This window comes from Elephas maximus, chromosome 16, assembly GCF_024166365.1.
Source record: "Elephas maximus indicus isolate mEleMax1 chromosome 16, mEleMax1 primary haplotype, whole genome shotgun sequence".
In the NCBI taxonomy this organism is placed as follows: Eukaryota; Metazoa; Chordata; class Mammalia; order Proboscidea; family Elephantidae; genus Elephas; species Elephas maximus.
In genome coordinates, this window is record NC_064834.1 from 37,780,227 (window position 1) to 37,807,065 (window position 26,839).

Consider the following 26,839-nt stretch of genomic DNA (forward strand, 5'->3'; position numbering starts at 1 on the left):
TTTGGCAGTCCATCGTATATTCGATATTCTTCACCAACACCACAATTCGAAGGTGTCAATTCTTTGGTCTTCCTTATTCATTGTCCAGCTTTTACATGCATACGATGCAAATGACATAGTCTATACCATTAAAAAAGAGTGTCAAAAGTCAGACACCCAGCGAAGCGAAGAAAAACCAAACCTGCTGCCACTGAGTCAATTCTGACTCATAGTGACCCTATAGGACAGAGTAGAGTAGAACTGTCCCATACATTTTCCAAGGAGTACCTGGTGGATTCAAACTGCTGACCTTTTGATTAGCAGCTGTAGTCAGAGGGTATGAAATAATAGGTACCCTTGACGATGAACATGGTTAAGAAGAGAAATGAAAATGAAAAATGAAAGAATGTAGGCAAGAAAATGAAGTAACCATTTAATATTGTAACTTGGGGGTCGGGGGGGTAGTCAAGGAGACAAGCAGGTCAAGGCAACAACTAACAAGGAACCTGTCAATCCAGGGCAACCACAACCCCATGGGATATGGCCTTTGATGTCATCCAGGTAACAGTAAAGCTAATAAGTCATACCTGGTTGAGAGGGTGCCTTTTGCTGAGCTTTGACACTGCCTTACTCCCAGAAAACAGGGTATTGAGGTCTTTGGCTAGAAATCTATCACTTTCATCTGGCAACGTTGCCTCTATGGTCTTTATTGTCCTTCAGGCAACAAGAATTCTCCATGTAACCCGGCATTAGTCAGAAAAGACTGCCTTAAACTAGCCTAAGCTAGATTTGGCCCACCCTGCATATGCAGAAGGGCCAGCTGTGAATGTTAATTGAACTCAACAGAAGATGCAGCAACAGGTGGAATGAGTCAGAAAGAAAATCATCACCCAAACCCCCTTCTGAAGTGAGAGGTCTGACTAGAACCACGTCACCTCCTGTTTCCTGGCTGCGCTACATATTCCTTCCAGAATTTTCCCTCCCCGGTATGTCTGCATGGCCACCATCTTGCTGCCCAAATCACATATAAACTCTGCTTTCCCACGGCTCAGGGAGTTGGATCTGAGGAACTTCCTCTCGGCTCCTTGGTCTGTGCACTGCAATAAGATTACTTTCTCTTTCTCAAACGCCAGCATCCAGATTATTGGCAGCTCTGAGTACACCAGACAGAACTTACTTTCCTGGATTCAGCAACATCCAGGGGCTGAGTTAGAGGTGATCAAGAAGGTATGAAGAGTGACATCCCACCACGCAGTCAAGTTTAGAGAACAGTGTATTTGACTAAGGACAGAGGATGAGGTTCTGCCCTAAGAACATTCCCAGGGAATGACTCAACTTGACTCAGTACAGCACAGTGGCTCATGCCATGTTGAACTAAAGCTCTGAGATATTACATACCTCCAACAGCTACTGTTTTGCATTTACTGACAGGTTCCTTTCAAATTATTCTCAGGAGGGTTTTGTCTTCCACTTCACAAGCTTCCCAACCAGATATTTCCATGCATCTTGAAGAACTCAGTGGTGTGTCTAGAGTAGAGAAACAGTTTAAGTGTAACCACTTTGAGATGGAATCATAAAAGTAAACCACAAAAAGAATTTATAAATCTAGAATAGTTCACTATGAATAAAAAGCATTAAACTATTAAAGTCTTAGCTTGGAAACAAAAAGTTCACAAAGGAACCTTCCCACCTCTTACCTTGCCCCCAATTTTTTCTTGATTGAAAAATATAATTTTATAACATTCTGTCATATAGAGGCATTTCTCCTTTTAGATATTTATCTTCTATCTTTAATTATCAACAAATAACTGATAATCACAAATTAAGTTAGCAGCTTCAAAATGAAAACAAAAGGTGACTGCTAAGTTACCATCCTTATGAGTTAACCTTATAAAAAGATGGTCATCTCTCTGAGACCGAAACAGTATGCTCAGAAATGATAGTTTTTACAGACAGATAATGTGTGAATGGGTGGCTGTGCATAACAGGAAGCTAGAGATAATGTTTTACCCCTGACAAAGAACAAGGAGAGGTGTTCATTTAGCTTCTCATTCATAGTAATTTGTACTTACATCTGAAAGAATGTGAAAATACACTAGAAAAGTAGCATTTTTATATGGATCATGTTTAAGTTAATAACAGTCTCTTTGTTTCTCTACAATTAGTAAAGAATATCTGCCTTGAACATTGTGCTCTTTTAAAGATCTATATATATGGGATCAAACTAACGACAGCAACTTGGAAGGTTAGATAGGAAGCTTGGGGGGCAGAGGGTTTATGTTAATAAGAAAGAACAATTTGGAAAAGGAGGGTGAGAATGGTTGTACAAGTTGAACAATGTAATCAATGTCACTGAATTATACGTGCAGAAACTGCTGAATTGGTGTACGTTTTGCGTGTATAGTTTCAACAGCAATATAAAAATAGTAATCTTTAAGAAGTGGGTTCTCAACTCTTTCTAGGATCATATGGGCCCTATAATACTGAATATCTGATGAATGCTAAGGCTATTTCACTCCTCCCCTCATCAAATTTCAGGAGGTTCATGAACTCCTTGAAGCCCATTCCTGTACCCCAGGATAAAAAGCCTGGTGGCTTCCATGTATGAAAGTGGGTAGCTGAAATCTTGAGGCAACTAACAGGCTTAACTCTATGAAGAAACAATTCTTGGAGCAAAAGAAACCACCACTCTGGTAGTCCATAAGGACCCAGGCACACTAGGCAATTTCCCCATTTAATCATTCTTCATCTCTGTAAGAAATACTGCTACACCTGTAAACAACCAAATACAGTCACAAAGAAAGCAGTTGTCAAAAAAGAACTACAACTCTTGGCATTACATTAACTTGAAAGCATTCACGTAAAACACATTTACATAAAAGAATATTATCTCCTGATGATGCCAACATACAGTATACAAGCCAAAACACAAAGCCAAGGGCTTTTTGCCACCCCAAAAAATTATACCTCAGGAATTAGTGTGTTATCTTATATTCAAGCTCTCACCAAGTCACATGTTACAGACCTGATCTCAGTTTATTTTGAATAATGAAATAATGTTTCAGAAAGTAACTATAATTAATTTTGACTTTGGATATTTATACATCATTTTCAGTGCTAACCAAAAAGGTCGGCAGTTCTAATCCACCAGCCACTCCTTGGAAACCCAAAGTGGCAGTTCTATTCTGTCCTATACAGAGCAACTATGAGTCAGAATTGACTCGATGGCAACAGGTTTGGGGTTTTTTTGTTTTTTGTTTTTAAGAAATTGGTTAATAAAAAGGAAGCAAAGAAATAGATTTCATACAAAACAATTTGTGTATTAATTGTTCAATAAGAAACCAATTTGCTCTGTAAACTTTCACCTAAAGCACAATAACAACAACAACAAAAAAATAGATTTAGTAATCGTATTTGGAAGTAGGGCCTAACAATAACAAATATGAGATGCCATTTTTTAAAAAGTCTTTTAAAGATCATTTTATAAAGCAATATGGATGGCCAAAAGAATAGGCCTGTTTTTCTCTGCTTCCCTCCAACTCCCCACTAAAATGACAGTAGGAGGAAAGAGATATAAATCCATAGGCCAAAAAGAACAGAAGATTGGAGCAGACAATAGATGTCAACAGCATTTTGGAAGCTGGAAAGCAGACAGTGATGGTGGCTGAGCGGAGTAGGCTGGAACCTCACTGTCTAAGAAGCAAACAAGAAGCCAGCTAGCTAATCCAGAAAGGCTCAGGAACTGGGGTGCTTGGTTCCTCCAAAGGAGGAGGGAAGTGGTAGGGGTGAGAGAAAAGGACTGGCTGAATGTCTGTATAAAAAGTAGTGAGAACCCCAGGCTTCCTCTCCCACTTGGAAAAGCCAGACAAACCATCCTCCTCCTCCCCTACAACAGGAGGCAGTTCTATTCGTAGGAGAAAATGCAAGCCTTCTGACTCAGACACATGGACAGTGGGTAAGGCTGAAATAGAGGCATTAAGTTGTAAAAATTTACAGGTTTGGATGGTGAGATCTCTGGCTCCTTTCCTCCACTTGGCTTCCCCAAATCCTCACAGGCATGTTTATACCCTATAGAAAGGTGAACAGCGAATTCCTTTTTGGAGAAACTGAAAGGTCCAAGAAAAATCTGTAAATTTTGACTTCTGGGAATTACCCAGTGAAATGGCCAGGTCCCTGACCGAAGACCCTGTAGTGAAGCTACCAGGTAACAAACTTTCAGTCTACTTTTTATTGCCTCACTCTTAAATATGAAGAGATAAACAGACAAAAAATGAAATTTCATTTGAGAAAAGCTTCTAACATTAAAACCAGAGACCAAAATAAACAGATAAAAATGGTGAAGAGAAAGGAAAAAGAAAAGTGCAAAGACCAGAAGAAAATACCAAAATAATTCAATAAATATTCTCAAAGGAAAAGAGAAAATATTGTATCCATGAAACAAGAGCAGAATACTATTTTTAAAAAGGAAATATTCAGAGATTATATAAAAAATTAAATTTGAAATTACATGCTAGGAGAAATTAAAAAGTTATATTCAGAAAATATTAGAAAGTTGAACAAAAAGACAGAGAGATAGAAAATAAAAAAAAGATATAAGATCAAACTAGTAGGTACAACACTCAAATAATAGGCTTATAGAAAAAGCTATCAGAGAAATGGATGAGAGGAAGTTGTCAAAGAAATAGTAAAAGAAAATTTCCCAAATTGAAGCACTTGAGTTTCCAAATTGAAAGCATCATGAATATCAAAAAACTATAAGAAAAAATGTTCCAATGTGAAATTTCAAAATTCTAGGGATAAAGAAAAGATCCAAACATTTTCCAGAGAGAGAAAACAGTTCACACACAACCAACTGGGAAGCAGAATGGTCTGAGACATCTCAACTTAAGGATCACTGAGCTGAGCCACAAACAAAATATTGTCTCAATAAAGTAAACATGAAATATTTCTTTTACCACAGTCTGTGATGTGGCTCCATCAAGAAAATGGAGACAGGAGGAGTAGGTGTGTGCTGAAGGTAGAGTGTTGTGTGTGAGAGCTAAGTCCTCAGCTTTCATGGCAGGAAATCAACATATAAGCCTAAATTTAAAAATAAGTCAATAAATAGCACTTGAAACATATAACTATTTATGTAGAAATGAGTAAGTGAATGCCAGAAAAGATCATTTAAAGAGCTGAAAAGGGCTATCTTTGGGCAAAGGGGTAATGGAAATATAAAAAGAACAAGGATTGGCTGCTGTAGTACTATTTGAATGATTAAATGATTACATCCAATTACCATGAAATGAATAAATCAGATATATAAAAATATATTTAACAATGCAATCCTAAAAATTGTTATACAGTGTAGACGTCCAAGGTTCATCCACAGAAAGAATGAAAACAACTGTCTTAACATGATGCAAATGGTTACTTGTGGTTTGAAATAACATTTCCAATTACAGTACCACACATCAATTCCGAAAGTGCTGTATCGCAGGCAGCTAAAATGATATTGAGTGCTTCAAAAATGTGATTCTAATAATGAAGACACTAATGTCAAATAAGAGTTGGAAGAAAACTGTTTTAGGCATGGAAGAAGTTAAAATATTCTGTTTTATATAAATATGTGACTGTTACATATAAGTAGCTAAATTAATTAAATGGTATAAATATTTGTTTGCCCATTACATTGTTGTTGTTAGCGGCTATTGAGTCAATTCCTCCTCATGGTGATCCCATGTGTGCAGAGTAGAACTGCTCCATCTGGTTTTTGAGGCTGTGACCTTTCGGAAATAGGTATCTATATCCCCCAAATATCCCTTATACATTCAAGTTGTTCAGATTTTCTCAGTAGGAAACACAGGAATTGTACAGCAAGCATACATGGTACATAAGGAAATGAAAATTCCATTTACCGAAATCACGTTGCTATATTTCTTCATTAGTCTTCCTTCCAATCTAGGATAAAATAATAAAGAAATTAAGATGCACTCTTCATCTAATGAACAGCTTATAAGAAAACACACATACACACAAAAATCCAAGGTAATTATTATTCACTTCTTGTTACATATCCATAGGAAAAAAATGTTCTTTCCCACTTCCTAGCACAATTTCTGGCTGCTATGATGTTCAGAGAAAGCTTCTATAAGGCAAAGCCAAGCACAAACAGGCATGGATATCCAATGCTAATAAAAAATTACATACCACAATGCATCTTCTGGTATGAGTTTTAAAAGCATGTACTTTTATGAATTATCTCCTCTTAATTCAAGTAAATGACTACTAACTGACTACACACAGAAAGATAAAAAAACAAGAAAGCAAAGTTTCAAACCTTAAGAATTACAACTCGACACACTACCTACCCAAATTAACAGCAAATGACGCTGAAAATCTGAACAGACCCCTAACAAGACATGGAAAAGGCAAAAAAAAAAAAAAAAACTCCCAACAAAAAAAAAAAGCCCCGGCCCAGATAGCTTCACTGGAGAATTCTACCAAATATTCAGAGAAGAGCTTACACCAGTGCTACTCAAATTATTTCAGAACGCAGAAAAGGAAGAGATACTTCCAAATTCATTCTATGAAGCCAGCATAACCCTGATACAAAAACCAGGCAAAGACACCACTAAAAAAGAAAATTAGAGACCAATATCTCTTATAAATATAGATGCAAAAATTCCCAACAAAATTCTAGGCAAGAGAATTCAGCATCACATCAAAAAAATAATACACCACGACCAAGCAGAATTTATATCAGGTATGCAAGGATGGTTCAACATTAGAAAATCAATCAGTGTAATCCACCACATAAATAAAAGGAAAGAAAAGAATCACATGATCATTTCAATCAATAAAGAAAAGGTATCTGACAAAGTCCAACACCCATTCCTGGTAAAAACTTTCAATAAAATAGGCATAGAAGTGACATTTCTCAACATAATAAAGGGCACCTATGCAAAACCAAAGGCCAACATCATTATTAGTGGAGAGCGGCTGAAAACATTCCCCTTGAGAACAGTAACAAGACAAGGATGCCCTTTATCACCACTACTATTTGACATTGTGCGAGAAGTCCTAGCTAGAGCAATAAGGCAAGAAAAAGAAATAAAGGGCATCCAAACTGGTAATGAAGAAGTTAAACTGTCCTTATTTGCAGATGATATGACACTATACATAGAAAACCCAAAAGACTCCACAAGAAAACTATTAGAACTAACAGAAAGATTCAGCAAAGTCCCAGGACACAAGATAAACATATAAAAATCAGTTGGATTTCTATACACCAATAAAGACAACAATGAAAAGGAAATCATGAAAACAATAATAGCCCCTAAAAAAATGAAATAATTAGGAATAAATCTATCTAGGGATCTAAAGGACCTATACAAAGAAAACTACAAAAACTACTGCGAGAAACCAAAAGAAATCTACATAAATGGGAAAACATGCCATGCTCATGGATAGGTAGATTCAACATTGTGAGAATGACCTTTCTACTCAAAGCGATTTATAAATACAACACAATCCCAATCCAAATACCAATGATATTCTTTTAAGAGATGGAAAACCTTATCATTAACTTAATATGGAAAGGGAAGAAGCCCCGGATAAGTAAAGCACTACTGAAGAAGAAGAATAAAGTAGGAGGACTCGCACCACCTGACCACAGAACCCACTGTACAGCTACCATAGTCAAAACAGCCTGCTTCTGGTACAACAACAGATATACTGACCAATGGAACAGAATTGAGAACCCAGGTGTAAATGCATCCACCTATGGTCACCTGATCTTCAACAAGGGCCAAAAGTCCATCAAATGGGGAAAGGACAGTCTTTTAAAAAAACAGTGCTGGCAAAACAGGATGTCCATCTGCACAAAAAATGAAGCAGGACCCATACCTCACACCATATACAAAAACTAATCCAAAATGGATCAAAGACCTAAATATAAAGCCAAAAACTATGAAGTTCACAGAAGAAAAAATAGGATCAACACTAGAGGCTCTAATACACGGCATTAACAAGATACAAACCACAACCCGCAACACACAAACTCCAGAAGATAAGCTAGATAACTGGACTCTTCTAAAAATTAAACACTTATGCTCATCTAAAGACTTCACCAAAAGAGTAAAAAGAGAAACTACAGACTAAGAAAAAATTTCTGACTATTACAAATCAGACAAAGGTCTAATCTCTAAAATCTACAGGAAAACCCAACACCTCTACAACAAAAAGACAAATAATCCAATTAAAAAATGGGCAAAGGAAATGAACAGAAACTTCACTAAAGAAGGCATTCACATGGCCAACAGACACCAGGAAATGCTCATGACCACTAGCCATTAAAAGACATTCAGATCAAAACCACAATGAGATACCATCTCCGCCAGCATTACTGGCAGGGACCAAAAAAACAGGAAATAACAAATGTTGGAGAGGCTGCAGGGAGATCGGAACTCTTATGCACTGCTGGTGGGAATGCAAAATGATACAACCACTTTGGAAAACAATATCGCGCTTCCTTAGAAAGCTACAAATAGAAATACCATATGATCTAGCAATTCCACTCCTAGGAATATAGCCTAGAGAATTAAGAGTCATCACATGAATAGACATATGCACATTCATGTTCACTGCAGCACCATTCACAATAGCAAAAAGATGGAAACATCCTAAATGTCTATCAACAGACGAATGTATAAACAAACTGTGGTACATACACACGATGGGAGTATTTACACAACGCTAAAAAATGATGAATCTGTGAAGCATCTCATAACATGGATGAATCAGGAGGGCATTATCCTGAGTGAAATTAGTCAATCACAAAAGGACAAATATTATATGAGACCAGTAGTGTAAAAACTCATGAAAAGGTTTACACACAAAAAGAAATAATCTTTGATGGTTACGAGGGAGGGGAGAGGTAGGAATGGAAAAAACACTAAATAGACAATAGATAAGTGGTAACTTTGGTGAAGGATAAGACAGTACACAATACTGGGGAAGCCAGCACAACCTGTACAAGGAAAGGTCACAGAAGCTCCACAGATAGATCCAAACTCCCTGAGGGACCAAACTGCTTGGCTGAAGGCTATGGGGACCATGGTATCTGGGAACATCTAGCTCAACTGGCATAACACAGGTTATAAAGAAAATGTTCTGCATTCTACTTTGGTGAGTAGTGTCTGGGGCCTTAAAAGCCTGTGAGCGGTCATCTAGGATACTCCACTCGTCTCAGCTCTTCGGAAGCAAGGAAGAATGAGGAAAACTAAAGATACGAGGGAAAGATTAGTCCACAGGACTAATGGACCACACCTACCACAGCCTCCACCAGACTGAGTCCGGTACAATGAGATGGTGCCCAGCTACCACCACTGAGTGCTCTGACACGGATCAAGATAGAGGGTCCCAGACAGAGCTGGAGAAAAATGTACAACAAAATTCTAACTCAAAAAGAAAGACCAGACTGGCTGGAAAAATCCTGAGAGTGTGGCCCTCAGACACCCTTTCAGCTCAGTAATGAAGTCACTCCTGAGGTTCACCTTCAGCCAAACACTGGACAGGCCCATGAAACACAACAAGACAAAAGGGGTACACCAAGGGAGGGAGGGAGAGGGTTTTTTATGGATTAATCAGTAGATAAGAACTGCTTTGGGTGAAGGGAAAGACAACACTGAATACATGGAAGGTCAGATCAATTGGACTGGACCAAAAGCAAAGAAGTTTCTGGGATAAAATGAATGCTTCAAAGGTCAGCGGAGCAGGGGCAGGGGTCTGGGGAACTTGGTTTAAGGGGACTTCTAAGTCAATTGGCAAAATAATTCTATTAGGAAAACACTCTGCATCCCACTTTGAAATGTGGCGTCTGGGGTCCTAAATGCTAACAAGCGGCCATCTAAGATGCATCAATTGGTCTCAACCCACCTGGAGCAAAGGAAAATGAAGAACACCAAGGTCATACGACAACTATGAGCCCAAGAGACAGAAAGGGCCACATGAACCAGAGACCTACATCATCCTGAGACCAGAAGAACTAGTTGGTGCCCAGCCACAATTGATGACTGCCTTGACAGGGAGCACAACAGAGAACTCCTGAGGGAGCAGGAGATCAGTGGGATGCAGACCCCAAATTCTCATAAAAAGACCACACTTAATGGTCTGACTGAGACTAGAGGAATCCCGGCGGCAATGCTCCCCAGACCTTCTGTTGGCACAGAAAGGGAACCATCCCCGAAGACAACTCATCAGACATGAAAGGGACTGGTCAGCGGCGGGGAGAGAGACGCTGATGAAGAGTGAGCTAATTAAATCGGGTGGACACTTGAGATTGTGTTGGCAACTCTTATCTGGAGGGGGGATGGGAGGATAGAGAGAGAGGGAAGCTGGCAAAATTGTCACGAAAGGAGAGACTGAAAGGGCTGACTCAATAGGGGGAGAGCAAGTGGGAGTAGGGAGTAAGATGTATGTAAACTTATATGTGACAGACTGGATTTGTAAACGTTCACTTGAAGCTTAATAAAAGTTAATTAAAAAAAAGATAACAGCCAAGAAAACCCTACAGACCAGCTCTGCTCTGGAACATGTGGTGCCGCCTCCTGTCGGAATGGACTTGATGGCAGTGGCTTTGGTTTATCTCCCTGAGCGGCAAAGTCAGGATATTCACCATGCCATTAGGTGAGACACCAACCTGCCTCTGTTAAAAAAAAAAAAAAAAAAATACTTGGAAGGATATGCCCTAAATCAATAATAGTGGTTACCTCTGGGGAGGGAACCAAGCAAACTGTAGCCAGAGTGTTTTAATTTTTTATGAGAACAGTGTATTTGTGTATTTCTTGTGCAATAAAAATAATTTAATTTGCAAAAAAAAAAAAAAAGGGGGTACACCAGCCCAGGGGCAAGGACTAGAAGGCAGGAAGGGACAGGCAAGCTGGTAATAGGGAACCTAAGGTTGAGAAGCGAGAGTGTTGACATGTCGTGGGGTTGTTAACCAATGTCATAAAACAATATGTGTACTACCTATTTAATGAGAAACTATTTGTTCTGTAAACCTTCATCTAAAGTACAGTAAAAAAAAAAAAAAAGAAAATAAAAAAAAAACATTATCACTCTAGTTAAAAGAGGTACCAGCATGTTTAAAATTTCATTTTTACCAAAACACAATCAACAGCAAGTTAAACGGAACTACAGACATATACATTGGCAGATCTTAAACCCACATAACACCAAGGCCTTAAAACTGCTTCCTCATCTAATTTCACAAAAGGCTTTCTAAACTAAAAATGTAAGATGATCCTTTGAAAATATATATCTAAACATATGTGAATTATGGTACCTACAGGAAGAAAAAAAATACCCATTTTTAAAATCAATACACATTTTTTAACTACTGTATTACATACATATAAAAAAAGCACAAAATCCTGAGTGGCTTCATAAATTTTCATTAAGTGTACACACACTTGTAACTACCACAGTCTCCAAAGGTCACCACTGCCCTGATTCTAATACCACACATTGGTTTTATCTGTTGAACAAGGTATAATTATTCAGGGAGTCTAAAATCCCTGTTTCTGGACCAAAATAAAATGCTTTAAGAAGAGACACTCCAAAAAAAAAAAAAAAAGGTGGTATTATTTCAGGAGATATGTAAGTGTCCGAGGAAGGAGTTTTGGCTGGCTGGTTGGTTGGCTGAGGTCAACCTGCAAGTCCTTCAAATACTGTAGGACACAGACACTGTTTTAGGATAGAAGTAGAAAGGAAAGGGCTTTCCTATTGTCCAGAATGAATGTACTTCTAGGGATAAGGTTGGTGGGTGAGCGGCAGGTAAGTGGGGGAAGAGGGAAGGAAATTATTAGCACAGGTACAAAAACACCTATAAAATAAAGACAGTAACCAAACTAGTATGAGCTTAGGCAGTAGACTAATTATTGATGCATCATCTCATCTGCTCTTCCAATTCCTATGAAACCTCTGTTGGCTACTACCAGCACATCAATAACAATACCAAAAAGACAAATCCATTGCTGTCGAGTCAATTTTGATTGATAGCAACTCTACAAGACATAGCAGAACTGCCCTACAGGGTTTCCAAGGCTGTAAACCTTTACGGAAGCAGACTGCCACATCTTTCTACCGAGGAATGGCTGGTGGGTTGGAACTGCCAGCCTTTCGCTTAGCAGCCAAGCACTTTAACCACTGAGCCACCAGGGTTCCTTCACTGATAACAACACTGAGTCTCAAAGTGCCTAAGCTAAAGTGCCAAATTAACCAGTTAGTAAAAGTAAACCTTTCTCTATACAGCTTCCTCTGTATGCAGGGCTAGAGACACCATAAACAAAAAGGGAAATGTTCACAGAAATGAAGCCATGTAAATAGACACAGAATACGCTATGTTGTTCCTGTCCCTCAATCTTCTAAAAGCAAAGAACCAAGTTATTCAGGGTCCACAAAGTCTTCTGATTTACTAAAATGCTGAATGGCTTTGTCACTTGTAAAGTGGGCCCACTTAGCTTTCTGTACCTGATAGGCGAAATTTCAAAAGAAATCCTTACTCACTTCTCAAGGTGTAATTTTCTGAGATGCTGACTTGTTTGATGGCACCATATGCTTTCCCATTGCAATGGGAGAAATCAGAAGAATGCAATGTCCATCAGAGAAAGTTACAGCCACAGACAGGCAAGTTACCTCCGTGGAATTACTGAGGAACCCATGTTAATGCTGCCTTCAAATGACACGCTATGCCTGCATGAATATTTAATTTCTTAAATACTTCAAAAAAGCAGGGGCCAAAATAAGAACGCAGTTCAAAATGAGAAATTTCTTTCTGCTACTTAAAAGGGTGAAAAAAAATAAATAACCTACTTTTTAAGATCATATGTGATATGCCAAAAGACATGTAGCTAAAAAGATATTACGGTAGCCTGATAGATGAATAGAAAATAGTATCTCAATAACAACAGTTGTTACTATGAAAAGTCTTTACATTTAATCCTTTTACTCAATCCTACAAGAACCGTGCAGGGGGGTAGGGAACTGGAATCCCCAACTCATCAGAAGCAGAAATTGGGCTCAGAAAGGTTATGTAACTTCCCCAAGGCCACACTTCAAGGAAGTGGGAAAACGGTTCCAAATCAAGTCTCTCAGATACCAAAGACCATTCTGGCTTAAGGATGAACCCAACTGAATCTGCTGTTCAATCCAAATCCTTGAGTGATCCTCTTCACTATTTTCCAGTTGCTTTTGATAACGTTCCAAGTGAAGGGTGTTGGGGGACATGTCTTGTTAAATGTTGCTTAAGGACAGGAGCCAAAAATCAGTATGGATGGACTGTTTTTACAGATAACTTCTAAAGTGGCTGAGAGCGCTCTGGTGATTTTTACACGGGATCTAGCACAGGGAACAAAGAGTAAAAGCTGCAGCTGGGTTTTGCAGTGAAACACATGCTGTGAAGATACAACGCAAGAAGTTTTCTGGGACTACGTCAATAAGCAAATTAACTGCATACTGTGCAAAGTAAGGGATCTAAGAAAAATTACCAAAATTTCATTTATCAGACTATGGCTCTAAAGAAATGTAAGACTTTGTAGACCTTTACCCAAAGGCAATCAGGATAATGGGAGAAGGAGAGTTGTTTGTGGAGAATGAGGGCTGGGCAGAATAAGGAATTTTTCCCGTACTCACAAAAATTCCGGTATAGCAATACTCTAATCCCTATGCGTTTACCACTGGTGACTTCACACTCAAGACAAGTATACTAGAGTGGGAGAAGATCCAAAGGGTAAAAAGGAACAGTCATAATTTAATCTGAAAAACTGAAGCAAGGCATAACAAACACCCACTTTACAAGTTTGTGTTTGCAGGGTCCCCCTTTGGAAGTTTATTACTTCCTCCTAGATCAGGGAGAGCAGGGGCTTCATTTCGTGGCCAACCTGATTGACTGATCAATAGGCATTGGCTGCCCGAGAGCAACACTGGGAAAGGTGGCTGAAATCAACAGCCACTGTCTGCTGTGGATGTATGACATGGAAATCACGGCAGGCATGCTTCAGTTTTGGCATCCCTGTCCTAAACACTATAATTATAATTCTGTTGTTTCTCTTCAGGGTGACGATGGTGTGTAATTAGACATGAATAATACAGACAGAACAGTAACAGCACAAGATCAATTTTTTCCACTAAAATTATACTTAATCAAAGTAATAAAAACCATTGAAAATTTTTTCATTCTTACTCATAAACGGCATGCTATGCAAATTAGAGTTTGGTTTAGGAGAGTACAAAATCCAAAGTACACAGTTAGTACCTCCTTCCTTTAACGTTAAACTCTCAATAAACACAGTTTAATTGAACTTTTTCTTTCTTCCCACTGCTTCAAAAAGAACCATTACTATTTTTCAAGAGAAATGGTCTACCACCGAAAAGCCCCAGGCATCATCTCTAGCTTTTGGTGACTGAAGGTTGCAGTCTCCTCCCTGCTAGGGTCACCCACAAGGCTTCCTCTTGCTGGCCTCCTCCACAAGAGAGAGAGTTGCTTTAGGAGAGGACTTGTCACTACTCAAAAAAAAAAAAGAATTTTTTTTTTTTTTTCCACTCAAGGGTAGCCTGAATTTGCCTTTCACTGCACTGAATTCTTACTTTTTCCAGATTAAGAGAATAACACAAGGGGTAAACTGAATGTCTTCTCCCAGCCCTTTATCAAACCTTGCCCTAATCTATATAGCCAGTCATGATTCTCTTGGATAAATAACAGAGCTCTCTTCTCTGAGCTGCTAGGCTGATATGTAAAAGAAAACACAAAATGTAGAAGATCATCTATTAGCCACTCTGGGAGCTTAGCAACTTCTCTTGACTTGCCTCTCAAAATGGCTTTTCTTTTTCCTTTTCCTTTGTAAAACCCATTTCTTTCAATGGAAGACTTTAGAACAGGTTCAGCTAGGAGGAAGGGACAGGTTTACAAACTGCAGTTTACTAAAATGTGTTGAGTTGAATGAGGGGATTTAATAGCGGGTAAAAAGTAGCATAAAAAAAAATTTTTTTTTCTTTTTTTTAAAAAGTAGCAGAGAAATACACCTCACAAACTTAAGGAGCCAGTTATTCTAAGAGATAATAAAAAGTAAAAGCAACTGTGCTTCAGAAAGCTTTGAGATAAACCCACGGGAACAAAGCAAAACTGGAAGCTAATCTGAGATAAATCCATGGGAACAAAGCAAAATTGGGAAATGCTTGGAAGTCAACCCTGCAAACCTGAAGGTAACCACAAAGCAAACAACTGCTCCTCTTCCCTTCCCAAAACAGGTGACCAAGTACCTTTGCTAAGCAATGAAGGAAAGAAAAGGTACTTCATCCCTACACTCAGCAAACATTTATGAAGCACCAAAGTGGGGTTATATAGAGATGAAAGAGTGGTTTCCCTAAAGGAGCTCAAAGTTTAGCAAGGAGAAAAACGCATAAACCAGTATTTACATTTCTATGTACCAAATGATATCTAGGAGGCAAACAGGAACATCAATTTCCTGTTATGGGCCAGGCACCAAGGCATTTTATATTATCATATTTGAATCCTTGAAACACCTGTGAGACTGGCAAATATCTTCCGTTTTACTGGTGGGAACAATAGGGTGTGTGTGGGAAACAAAAAAGGATCATTCAAACAAAAAGAACACTATTTGAATTAAATCCTCAGATTAAGCTCCCCCAGTACTAATACAGGGATTCTTGGGTGGCACAAACAGTTAAGCGCTCAACTACTAGCCTTTAGATTGGCAGTTTGAACCCATCCAGAGGGTCCTGGGAAGACAGGCCTAACAATCTGCTTCTGAAAGGTCACAGCCTTGAAAACCTGATAAAGCAGTTCTACTCTGCACACATGGGGGTCTCCATTCGTCAGAACTGACTAGATGGCGTCTAACAACAATACAAATACAAATCTCAATCCCTGTCTTACCTTCTGCAGGCTGCCCAGAAGTGTCTGAGGTTCCTAAAACTTTTATTGAGAAATCTAAAAATTGAAGAAATAATTTTGTAACATTGCAGATCCTATTATCAAGGGCCATGGCAGCAATGCCTGACCTCTAGTTTATTGAGGGCCTTTTTGGTTGTTGTTAAATCCCTACCATACCCACTGCCATTGAGTTGATTCTGACTTATAGTGACCCTATAGGACAGTAGACTACAGTTTTCAAGGCCGAAATCTTTACAGAAGCAGACTGCTCCATCTTTCTCCATAGAGTAGCTGATGGATTCAAACCACGGACCTTTTGGTTAACAGCCAAATGCTTAACCACTGAGCCACCAGTCAAAATAATCTTCCTTGTATGTTATTAATCACAGCTTTTTGAGGGCTTACCTAGGACAGACATTGGCAAGCACTCAGTAAAAACCCATCATATTTTTCTGTTACCAATTACACCAAATCAAACATCTTGGTTTTGTGGTCAAGACCCACCTCTACTTTCCACATTTAATCATTATTTTCAAGACTGAATTACTATCTGCCCTCAAAAAGTTTATTAATTGCTAGGTGTTTACACCTATAATTTTCTATAATGTCCTTCTTCTACTCTGCCCCCCACCATCTGGCTTAGAAAGAGCAACGGAAATATATTTGTGATGATGAAGGGGTTCTCCATATGATTTTTTTTTGACCTAATAATAAATATTTTCTCGAAATATTACATGCACACCCGATAAATTCTGGATTTCTATGTAAATTAGGTAATTACCTCCATAATATATTTGAATTTAATTAAAAAAAATTTTTTTATTTATATTAATATACCTTCCATTAAAACAATCTTTGGATGGTCTCATTCCACTACCAATTTTTTTTTTTTTAACTAAATAGCTACATCTAATCTACTATAATCAAAGTAGCCTCCCTTTGAAACAGTTATACTATCTCCCCAACTAGTTAGAAAGTTCCATAAGCTTAGGTTACAGGCTTGTCACATTCCAGACATACAGTATATAATCCATCAATTTAGTGAATACTTTAAAAACTAATCTAAGTATCTGCCTTTTGAACCCAGAGTCTTTAAAGTGTCATGATCAGGCTGCCTTACTTCAGATACTGAAAAGAAAAAATATTTATTGGAAATTAAAGAAACTCACGGAACAATGAAATCTTTCAATTTCATTTTTAAATACTTTGAAGTAACATGGCTTCAAAAGAAAATTTAGCATGAATTGTCAAACCAAGCTACTATAATAAATTTTCAAAATTGCAAAAGTTGTCTTTCATGTTCCTAAAAGAGGCAAAATTTAGCTAGCGATTAAAAATATAAAATGAATTAATACGAAACCCAAGTTCATCCCAATGCAGAAACAGATTAAAATATTAAATCCAATTTCAAGGTAGATTATGGGAAATGCTCCTAACACGTTATCCAGGAATCAACTAATTGCTAATTAGATTAGTACTGGACATACTTCAGATATCAGTTCCCCCACTCCAATTTCTAGGGAGATTGTGCCACGCCCTTGAACAAAGTTGCATCTCAACTGCCATCTTCTGTTTCACCTGACACTGTTTCATACCTGCAGCCATAGCTGATCGGACCTAGAGTGACACCTGACTCAAAGGCTGCCATTAATAGGCTAGCCAAGAGCCTATGACTTGTGTTTCCCAGCTAAAAGGTGAGGTTCAGCCAATCAGATTCTCTGCCTCCAGCCTGGAATCAAGAAACCCTAAAGGAAGTTGCTAGTTAAATATTTGGGTGAAAAGTCAAGAGGTACACTTAGGTCATCAGGCAGCCATCAGGTACGTTTAGGCCTGAACTGCTCATCTTCCTACTTTTTCAGTAAGTAACAAGGACTTGGTTTTTGCAACCAAAAACATGCCAAAAGATTGTCGTAGTGGTTGTTATTGTTGATGTGCCTGGCTTCAAAGCTTCAAAGACAGGCTGACTCTCTGATTAGGGCTAATGCAGCTGTTGAGTTTAAGCTGAAGCTAACACTCATTTACCATTCCCAAAATCCTAGGGCCCTGAAGAATTACGCTATATCTATTTTGCCTGTGCTTTATAAATGGAACAACAAAGCCTGGATGTCAGCTCATCTGTTTATAGCATGATTTACTGAATATTGTAAGCCCACTGCTGAGACGTACTGCTCAGTACAAAAGATTCCTTTCCCAAAATATTACTGCTCATTGACAATGCACCTGGTCACCCAAGAGCTCAGGTGAAGATGTACAACATCCATTCTGTAGCACATGTATCAAGGAGTAATTTTGACTTTCAAGTTTTTTTATTTAAGAAATACATTTTGTAAGGCTATAGCTGCCATAGTAATTCCTCTGAGGGATCTGGGAAAAGTAAATTGAAAACCTCCTGGAAAGGATTCATCATTCTAGATGCCATTAAGAGCATTTGTGATTCATGGAAGAAGGTCAAAATATCAACACTAACAGGAGTTTGGAAGAAGTTGATTCCAACCCTCATGGATGATTTTGAGGGATTCAAGGCTTCAGCTGAGGAAGTAACTATAGATGTGGTGGAATCAGCAAGAGAAATAGAAGTTTAACCTGAAGATGTAACTGAACTGCTGCAATCTCACAACAAAACTTTAACAGACGAGGAGTTGCTTCTTACGGGTGAGTGAAAAAATGGTTTCTTGAGATGCAATCTACTCCTAGTGAATATGCTGTGAACATTGCTGAAGTGACTACAAACAATTTCAAATATTACATAAACTTAGTTGGCAAAGCAGCAGCAGGGACTGAGAATACTGACTCCAATTTTGAAAGAAGTTCTGCCGTAGGTAAAATGCTATCAAACAACATCACATGCTACAGAGAAATCTTTTGTGAAAGGAAAGGTCAATCGATATGGCAAACTTCACTGCTGTCTTATTTTCAGAAACTGCCACAGCCACCCCAACCTTCAGCAACCACCACCCTCATCAGTCAGCAGCCATCAACATGGTGGGAGGCAAGACCCTCCACCACCAAAAAGATTACAGCTCACCGAAGGCTCAGGTGATGGTTAGCACTTTTTAACAATAAAGTGTTTTTTAATTAAGGTATGTAGATTGTTCTTTTAGACATAATGGTATTGCACACTTAATAGACTACAGTATAGTGGAAACATAACTTTTACATGCACCAGAAAACCAAACAGATTCGTGTGATTCGCTTTACTGCGATATTTACTTTATTGCAGTGGTCTGGAACCCAACCTGCAATATCACCAAGGTATGCCTGTATTGTTTTTCAACTTCCTCTCTCAAGATTTCAGATTTCTCACCTGTAAAATGAGGTCAACTTATGCGATGGTATCTAAGTACTCTTCTATGATTTGCAATCTTAGTACATGCAGTCTCTAGAACATCAACACCTCCCTTCCAGAACAAGGAGGGGGCTCTATTTTAGGCAAAGAGTTTTTGGGTAGTTGTGGAAAACGGTCTCTGCTAGCTTGGCTGCCACATGATAATGAATTCTAAATTCACAGCTGGAACAAATTTCCTATTAAAAATCCTAAAATGAGTCGTTTCTAGGCTATCCTTTTTTAACAATATGTATGCAGAATACTAGAATTTTTCATACTGTTCTCAATGACCCTATTTTCCACTTAAGATACACAGTAAAACTACTGCTTTCCAGAGCCAATACAGTCTCAAGATAAACCTGCTAACTTTTAAAGAAACTAAGAAGCAGAAAGAGTGTTACTCGATTAGTCATTAGGTAAAATATTTAGATCAGAAACCATAATATTTTCGATACTCTAGGGAGGGTCCATGGTAACAAAACAAGACACTGGAAATACAAATACCTGTCTTACATATTCTTGTTAATCATGTTAAGAGAAAGGTTTATCATAGAGCCTAAAACTGTAAACATTTAATGAATGAAATTGCTACACATTTAAATTAGCAAAGCAAGGCCCATATTCGTAGGCAACTTTTTTATATCCTCCAAACCTTCAAATTTCCCAAAATAGGGGCTTAAGATTCTCTACTCATCCCTTAATATGACTCCTTTAAAGGGAAAACTACAGACATTAAGAATGAAACTGAGCCAAATAATTACCCTTTACAGAAACAATGATTAGGAAGCTAATTACATCATCTAGTTTTCTACATATAAGAAAATGCATCAACCGAAAATCAATCAAGGAGTAAACGTGATACATGAAAATATATTTACACAAAGGAGTTAACACAGCAGAAATAACAATGATCCCTTCGATAACAATCTCCTGAGACTTAAAATTGTAATTTATTTATGTAATTTATAAAAAATGTGATTTACACACTTTTCTAGGTTACAACAAACCATGTGGGAAATCATTTAAAGCTTCCTGCACATATAAAACTGCCCCTGTTGAAACCCCATCCCTACATTTAGGGAACTCAAGGTTTCAGGTTGCTCCTAGTGCCTTAAACAGTACCGGAACTATCTTGATTAGTAAAGTCTCCTCTTCTTCCTAGATGTCAGTTACATGCTATCAAAAGCCCTTCTTTGCCTGCAATTTACCTTTGTTTCTTTGCTCCAGAATATCTCAAAGCCTTGAAAATGCTAATGAACACTTGGATCTCCAAAAGACTGCAGTAAATATACCACTTCTTGCCCCTCAGAACTCCAACGACTATGCCTTGGAAATTAATGTCCTACTGGATATTTAGTTGGCTCCTGAGTTCCCTCCATTTTGCTCACCCGAAAAGATAAGTATCCATCCAGGCCAGCCGTATGCAGAGACAAAGGGGGCCTCACCTAGGAAGTGTAATCTGAGGACCTGAAAAACTGTCCAAGAGTCCTTCATCCACTCATTGCTCTGTTCATTGTCTTAAGTTTGCATCATTAAAACAGTAACAACTGTGGGACCCAAAATACTGCATCCCTTAGGAGGCCTAGGTTAAAACGTGAATCCTCAAGTGGCTTGGTTATTGAACAACATAATAGAGTTTTAACTGTTCACAGAAGAGGAAAGTGATTTTCTGGACAGGATTTTTCATTTTATCTTTTAGAAAATGAAAATCTTTCTGAAATGTATTACCTATTTTTCTCACCTTTCCCATTTGCAAAAGTAATAGATGTCCTGTGCATAATATTTAGAAAATAAAGATGCACAGGGACAAGAAAAACTACCAATAAAAATCTTAGCCCTCAGTCAGAAATATCATTTTGAAATCCTTCCAGGCCTTTTTTAGGGCACCACAAAAGATGTGCTCTTTGATTCACTGATGTATCTTAAGCACCAAAAACTGCCTGACATATGTTGTTGGTGGTGTTAGTTGACATAAAATAGGCTGCAACTCATATGTTGGTGTAAGCCGTCGAGTCAATTCTGGCTCATAGCGACCCTACAGGACACAGTAAAGCTGCCTCACAGGCTTTTGAAGGCTGTAAATCTTTATGGAAGCAGACTGCCACATCTTCCTCCTGTGGAATGGCTAGTAGGTTTGGACCATCAATCTTTTGGTTAGTAGCCAGCGCTTTAACAACTGCACCACCAGGGCTCCACCAACTCATATGAACCAAAACCAAAACCAAACCCACTGCCATCAAGTTGATTTTGACTCATAGTGACCCTACCGGACAGAGTAGAACTGCCCCATAGTGTTTCCAAGGCTGTAAATCTTTACAGAAGCAGACTGCCACATCCTTCTGCAGGATGGCTGGCGGGTTCGAACTACCAACCTTTCAGTTAGCAGAAGAGTGCTTTAACCACTATGCTACCAAGGCTCCTCCAACTCAGTGAGTGGCAAATAAATATTGTTTACCCTCTGTATACTTTTTTGCATACTTTTTGTATATTCTGCATGCTTGAAAAAATTTTTAATACTTTTGTATATACATCTATATGCTTTGTATTTTACAAATTCATTTATATGGCCTTGTTTCTTTTTTCACAAGATTTTACACTGAAAATACAGTTATAAGTGACCTAAAGATACATAGCCTTTTTTCATGTTATAATGTACCAGGGATATTTTTCTAGGCTAATAAACTATTAAATATTCTTCTACATCTTTGCTTCTACTCCTCTTTCTCTTTTTTGAGAAATGGCTGATTCCCTACTTTGGGGAAGGTTTGGAGTTCTTTTTCTACTTCTAATAAAATTTATTTTCTTATTATATTGTAAGAGTTACCTAGGTTTGCCAAGAAATTTTGGGAAGCATAGTTAGGTTTTACAAAAGTGAAGGCATACATACATACTATTTTGTAATTTTTTTTTCACTTAACATTTTATCCTGAATAGTTTTCCATCTCCTTAAATATACTTCTGGGGATATTTTCTGCTTTCTTAAAATAAGAGTTTCCAGAACACGACTTCGCATGGTCTTCATGAGTCAATGACATCATGAAGAACATCAATTACTGTAATATGCTACAGCTGTGGATGCAAAACAAATGATACAGTCACAAACCGAGATGAATGAACCCAGGAGATGACCTCAATCTGTTCCGCGTTTTGTTTTTTGTTTTTAAGAAATTCTCCAATATTAGGCATTTTAATCAGTGGTCATTCCCTCATGAAAGTAAATGAAACATAAAATGTAAGAGTCTGAAAAGTGAATTATTACTTCAAACATGCTTTTCCCAAATAAACATACTCACTCTCCATATAATTAGAAGGAGAATTATTTTCCTGTTATTTTGAAACTGATTTGCAACACTCTTTTATTATTTCTGAATCACTAATGAAAGGTCTATGTCAACAGCTTCAGTGAACTTCTCTTTCGCACAGTCAGTAAGATATGCATATCCCTCGACACCTCCAAATTTGTACAACAGTATCTGGAGAAGGTTTCCGCCAACACCTGCACATTTGGTCCCATCATTCAGCAGAAGACATTTCTGCATTGGTCATAGTGGCTTAACTGATTAACTATGATACACATTCCAGCCCAAGAAGCTTCATGAGATTAAAGGTTTTTTTTTAAAAAGTATAATTACCTGTTGACCTTTCCTGAATAATGAATCAACTTCTTAACCTATTTCAAAATAACATTTCATGTTCCACAGGCATACCATTAAATGAATGAGGTTGACACTATTAGACAAAGAGAGGGTAGATTTATCAGAACTTACCTCTAACCCTGTTCCTAAAGGGTGGACACTACAGCTGTCTCATTGCCTAAGTGCAGGCAAGTCATCTTTTAAAATTATCTTCCATTGAAGATACAGAAAGGGTATGGAAACAATCACTGCCATAAACAACCCTCAAAAGGTATATCCAATTCATCCACAGAAACTAGAACTGTGCCTTCCACACGAGAGGCATTCAAAAAATGTTCTAAGCAAGTAAAAAAAACAGTTGTTGTTGAGTCGACTCCAACTCATGGTGATCCCACGGGTGTCAGGGTAGAATTGTGCTCCAAACGGCTTTCAATGACTGAATTTTTCAGAAGCAGATCTTTAGGCACCTCTGGATGGACTCAAACCTCTAACCTTTTAGTTAGCAGCGGTTAACTGTTCACACCACCCAGGGACTCCTCTGAACAACCAAATGTCTCGAATGATAACTTTTTCCATTCCCACGAAACTCTTTTATTCTATTGGAACCTCCAGGATTATTCAACCTGGCTCTTATTTTATTTAACTTGTGGAAAAGCCCGGTCCACAAACACCTGTTGGAGGTGCAAGTGACAAGTCTCATCATAAGCATCCAGTTATGCCACCATTACAAAACTGTTTAAGGGCAAATTCAGAAATAACTTTTCCAAAGTTAGACAGAAAACTTGTTCTGCAGTTCCATGGTGTGCTGTTTCAAAACAATTACATCAACGTTCCCAATGTCTCCCTTTGAAAGGTCAAAATCACTCATTAGAAAATAAACACGCCTAAGTCAAATACATTTGCCTGAAGCAAACTGGTAACGCGAAGAAATGGCCCCAGCCTCCAGTTTGGTGCTGTGTTGAGTCCAGTCAGCTGCTGATTCTCTTTCTGACTTTGAGAAGGTCTTTTCCGCTATCTCTGGACTTCAGGTTTTTCAGTTTTTTTTTTTTTTTTTTTAATCCATACAACAGCGAATTGGATGAGACGTTATCTCTCATCTGTGATTTTGCATTTAAATTATTTGCATTTATGTTATTCCAATTATTCTAACTATTCTGAATTATGAGCAAAAGTGAGGTAGATTACTATTGATCAAAAAATTGCCATGAGAGGCAATGTAGTATAATGGTAAAAAAGACAAGCTTTGAAATTAAGAAATGTAAATACAAAACCTACTAGAAGGCATTTTTGGTTGGAACAGTCATTGAGGTCTCTACTAGCATTTGGTGGGCAAGTTCCAGGGATGCTAAATGTTCTGAAATGTGTGGGACAGGCCCACACACGAGGAATTGTTCTGCCTGAAATTACGTCTATGAGCAACACTGAAGAACCTGAATTTGAAACCATCTGGCTTCTCATTAGCTGTGTGAGCTTTAATGATGTATGGTTAAATCATTCAATTCTAAGCCTCAATTTCCTCAAAGGTAAAATGGAGATAAGATTATCGAGCTCAAAGAGTTCTTGTGGAGACTAATGTATAACATCATGGAGTGGGCTTGGGACATACTGTCCACATTCAAATCCTGGCCCTACCACTCAATAGTGGTTGGCTCTACCTTTTCAGTTTCCTCATCTGAAAAATGGTGACATTTTTTCATTGTGGGGGTTTGTTAAGCAGGGGCTCAATGCATGTTGGCTTATTAATATTATTAGTGAAGGACTAATTATTAATAGACACTCAACGGGAGCTCTCACTCCATGGTTACTCAAGACCTTATTATGAAACCTAGATACTTTGAAAAACTCAGTAACTACATCCATCTCAGATCACCCTTGACAAGAACAATTAGGAAAAAAGGAGCAGAGCCTATTCATTAGTGATATTAATTGACACTTTAGCAAACCGTCTTTCAAAACAAATCTGAAAGCTGATGTTTAGGAGAAACAGACACACTAATAGCACTGACTAACGAGGCACAGTAGACACAGAGGTTTGCAGGTCTGTCCTGGAATATAATTCATAGTCTAGAGGGTTAAATAGAAAAGCCCAAGATCCAAACTCCAAGTTAAAGGCTGAACCATTTAAGCCAAAAAAATGAAAGAATTTGATTAAACATTCTTCCACCCTCTGGTAAGATTTAACTTTAGAGAGAGTTCGCAGAAATGTATTGAAATTAATAAGTTTAAGGCCCATCTCCAGCTAGGTCAACATGCAGGAAGCAGGTAGAAAATGCCTCTCACACTGGTGCTACACAAGTAGGAAATGAAAAATAGAGCAGCATAGCCCTATGGCTACAATAAGTTGGAGATCCTTAGACACTCAGTATTGCCCATATTCAAGTATCACAAAGTTTCTTGACCATGGAAGTGAATGCCCCTTGTGCTCATCATGGTCACCTTGCAATTCTTGCATTTTAATGGGACACAGGGGCTCAGAATCAAGATTGTGCTGTATTTGTCATATGAGAGGCTTAACAAAGAGTTGTAGAATTAAAGATTAAACTGTACCTGCCTGAAATAATTAAGGTTGAGGTACCTTAATTCTAGGAGAAAATATTTAAATAGAATGGGATATATTTAATCAGTACTTTTTCTCAGTTGCAGGCCTTTGTTATTCATCTCATACCAGGAATGCCCACTGCTTCTAAACTCAAGAAAGATACAACTTGTGTACAAAATTGAATCCCCTTTAAGCAAAGTGGAGTGTGGTATCTTGAAAAACCCATCACTTTTACAACAGTGAAGCCCTGGTGGCGCAGTGCTTAGGAGTTTGGCTGCTAACCAGAATGTTGGCAGTTCAAATCCACCAGCTGCTCGTTGGAAACCCTATGAGGCAGTTCTACTCTGCCCTACAGGGTCACTACAAGTCAGAATCAACTCGACGGCAGCGGGTTTGGTTTCTGGTTTTTTTTTTTTTTTTTTACAACAGTAGGAACTCAGAATAGTTTCTCCTTTTTGCACACACATGCACCTTTCATTTCCATCTCCTGCACTAAGTTTTTCAGAGACTCAGCATCCAACAGTGCAGAAAATAGTCAGAACAAAAATCTTAAAATTCTTTGGAGGAGAAATTCCACATATGGCAATCTTTGACATACAATAACAGCACTTCAATTGCTCTAAGTCCAAGAACACAATATACCTACATAAAAAAAAAAAACTTAAATTGCAATGCTATTTCCTGAATGATTACTTCACATCTCTGATCTTAATCTAGATCTTAACTGACCTGGAAAATCCAGCCATTTGGTTCTACCTGATTGCATGGATGCAAAATGTTAGGCTAACTGTAATCACTAGATGTGTGCTTTACTCCCTCCATTCAGGCTCTATTTAAAAGTAACAGTTTAAAAGGGATTTTTTTGTTTGTATGTTTTTTTTAAATAAACTTGGAATAAATCTAAAGATTAAAAAAAAAAAAAAACCCACACACTGTTAAGGAAAAAAAAAAATTGGTAGACTTAATTGTGCATGAAAAAAAAATACTGTAAGGTCAACGGACAAATGACAAACTAAGAAAATATTTGCAACACTTTTAACAAACTCTAATTTCCTAAAAGCTCTTATAAATTAATAAAAAGATTGAACCCAAATGTTGAAACGGGTAAAAGACATAAACAAGTAGTTTACAGGGAAAAGTATGTACAAAAGACATTCAAACATATGAAGAAATGCTGAATTTCACTCAATTTTCAAAAACATAAGTTAACAATGAAACACTAATGTTGACTGGCAAAGACAAAAAAACCTGCTAAAAACTGCTGGTGAGGGATTGCTAGTACATTGGTAGTGGGGTTTTAAATGGTATAACTTTTATGGAGCATAATCTGGTAATATTGTTTAAAAATTTTAAGGTACAGAGGTGGGGCCAAGATGGCAGAGTAGTCCAATGTTCCCTGTGGTCCCTCTTACAACAAAGACCAAAAA

General features: G+C 38.0%; 1 protein-coding gene across 14 annotated transcripts in view; it reads right to left on the reverse strand.

Moving 5' to 3' along the window:
- Positions 1-26,839, reverse strand: part of SGMS1 (sphingomyelin synthase 1) — a 344,794-nt gene that overhangs the window by 154,657 nt on the left and 163,298 nt on the right. For 13 of the 14 annotated variants that reach the window (XM_049855377.1, XM_049855380.1, XM_049855384.1 and 10 more), the window contains 2 exons: positions 5,877-5,919; positions 1,378-1,506 (listed from right to left, as the gene is read on the reverse strand). The gene's annotated coding sequence lies outside the window, so the exon portion shown is untranslated. Of the gene's footprint in view, positions 1-1,377; positions 1,507-5,876; positions 5,920-10,536; positions 10,667-26,839 lie in introns of all 14 variants that reach the window. The other variant, XM_049855381.1, reaches the window with a different exon arrangement.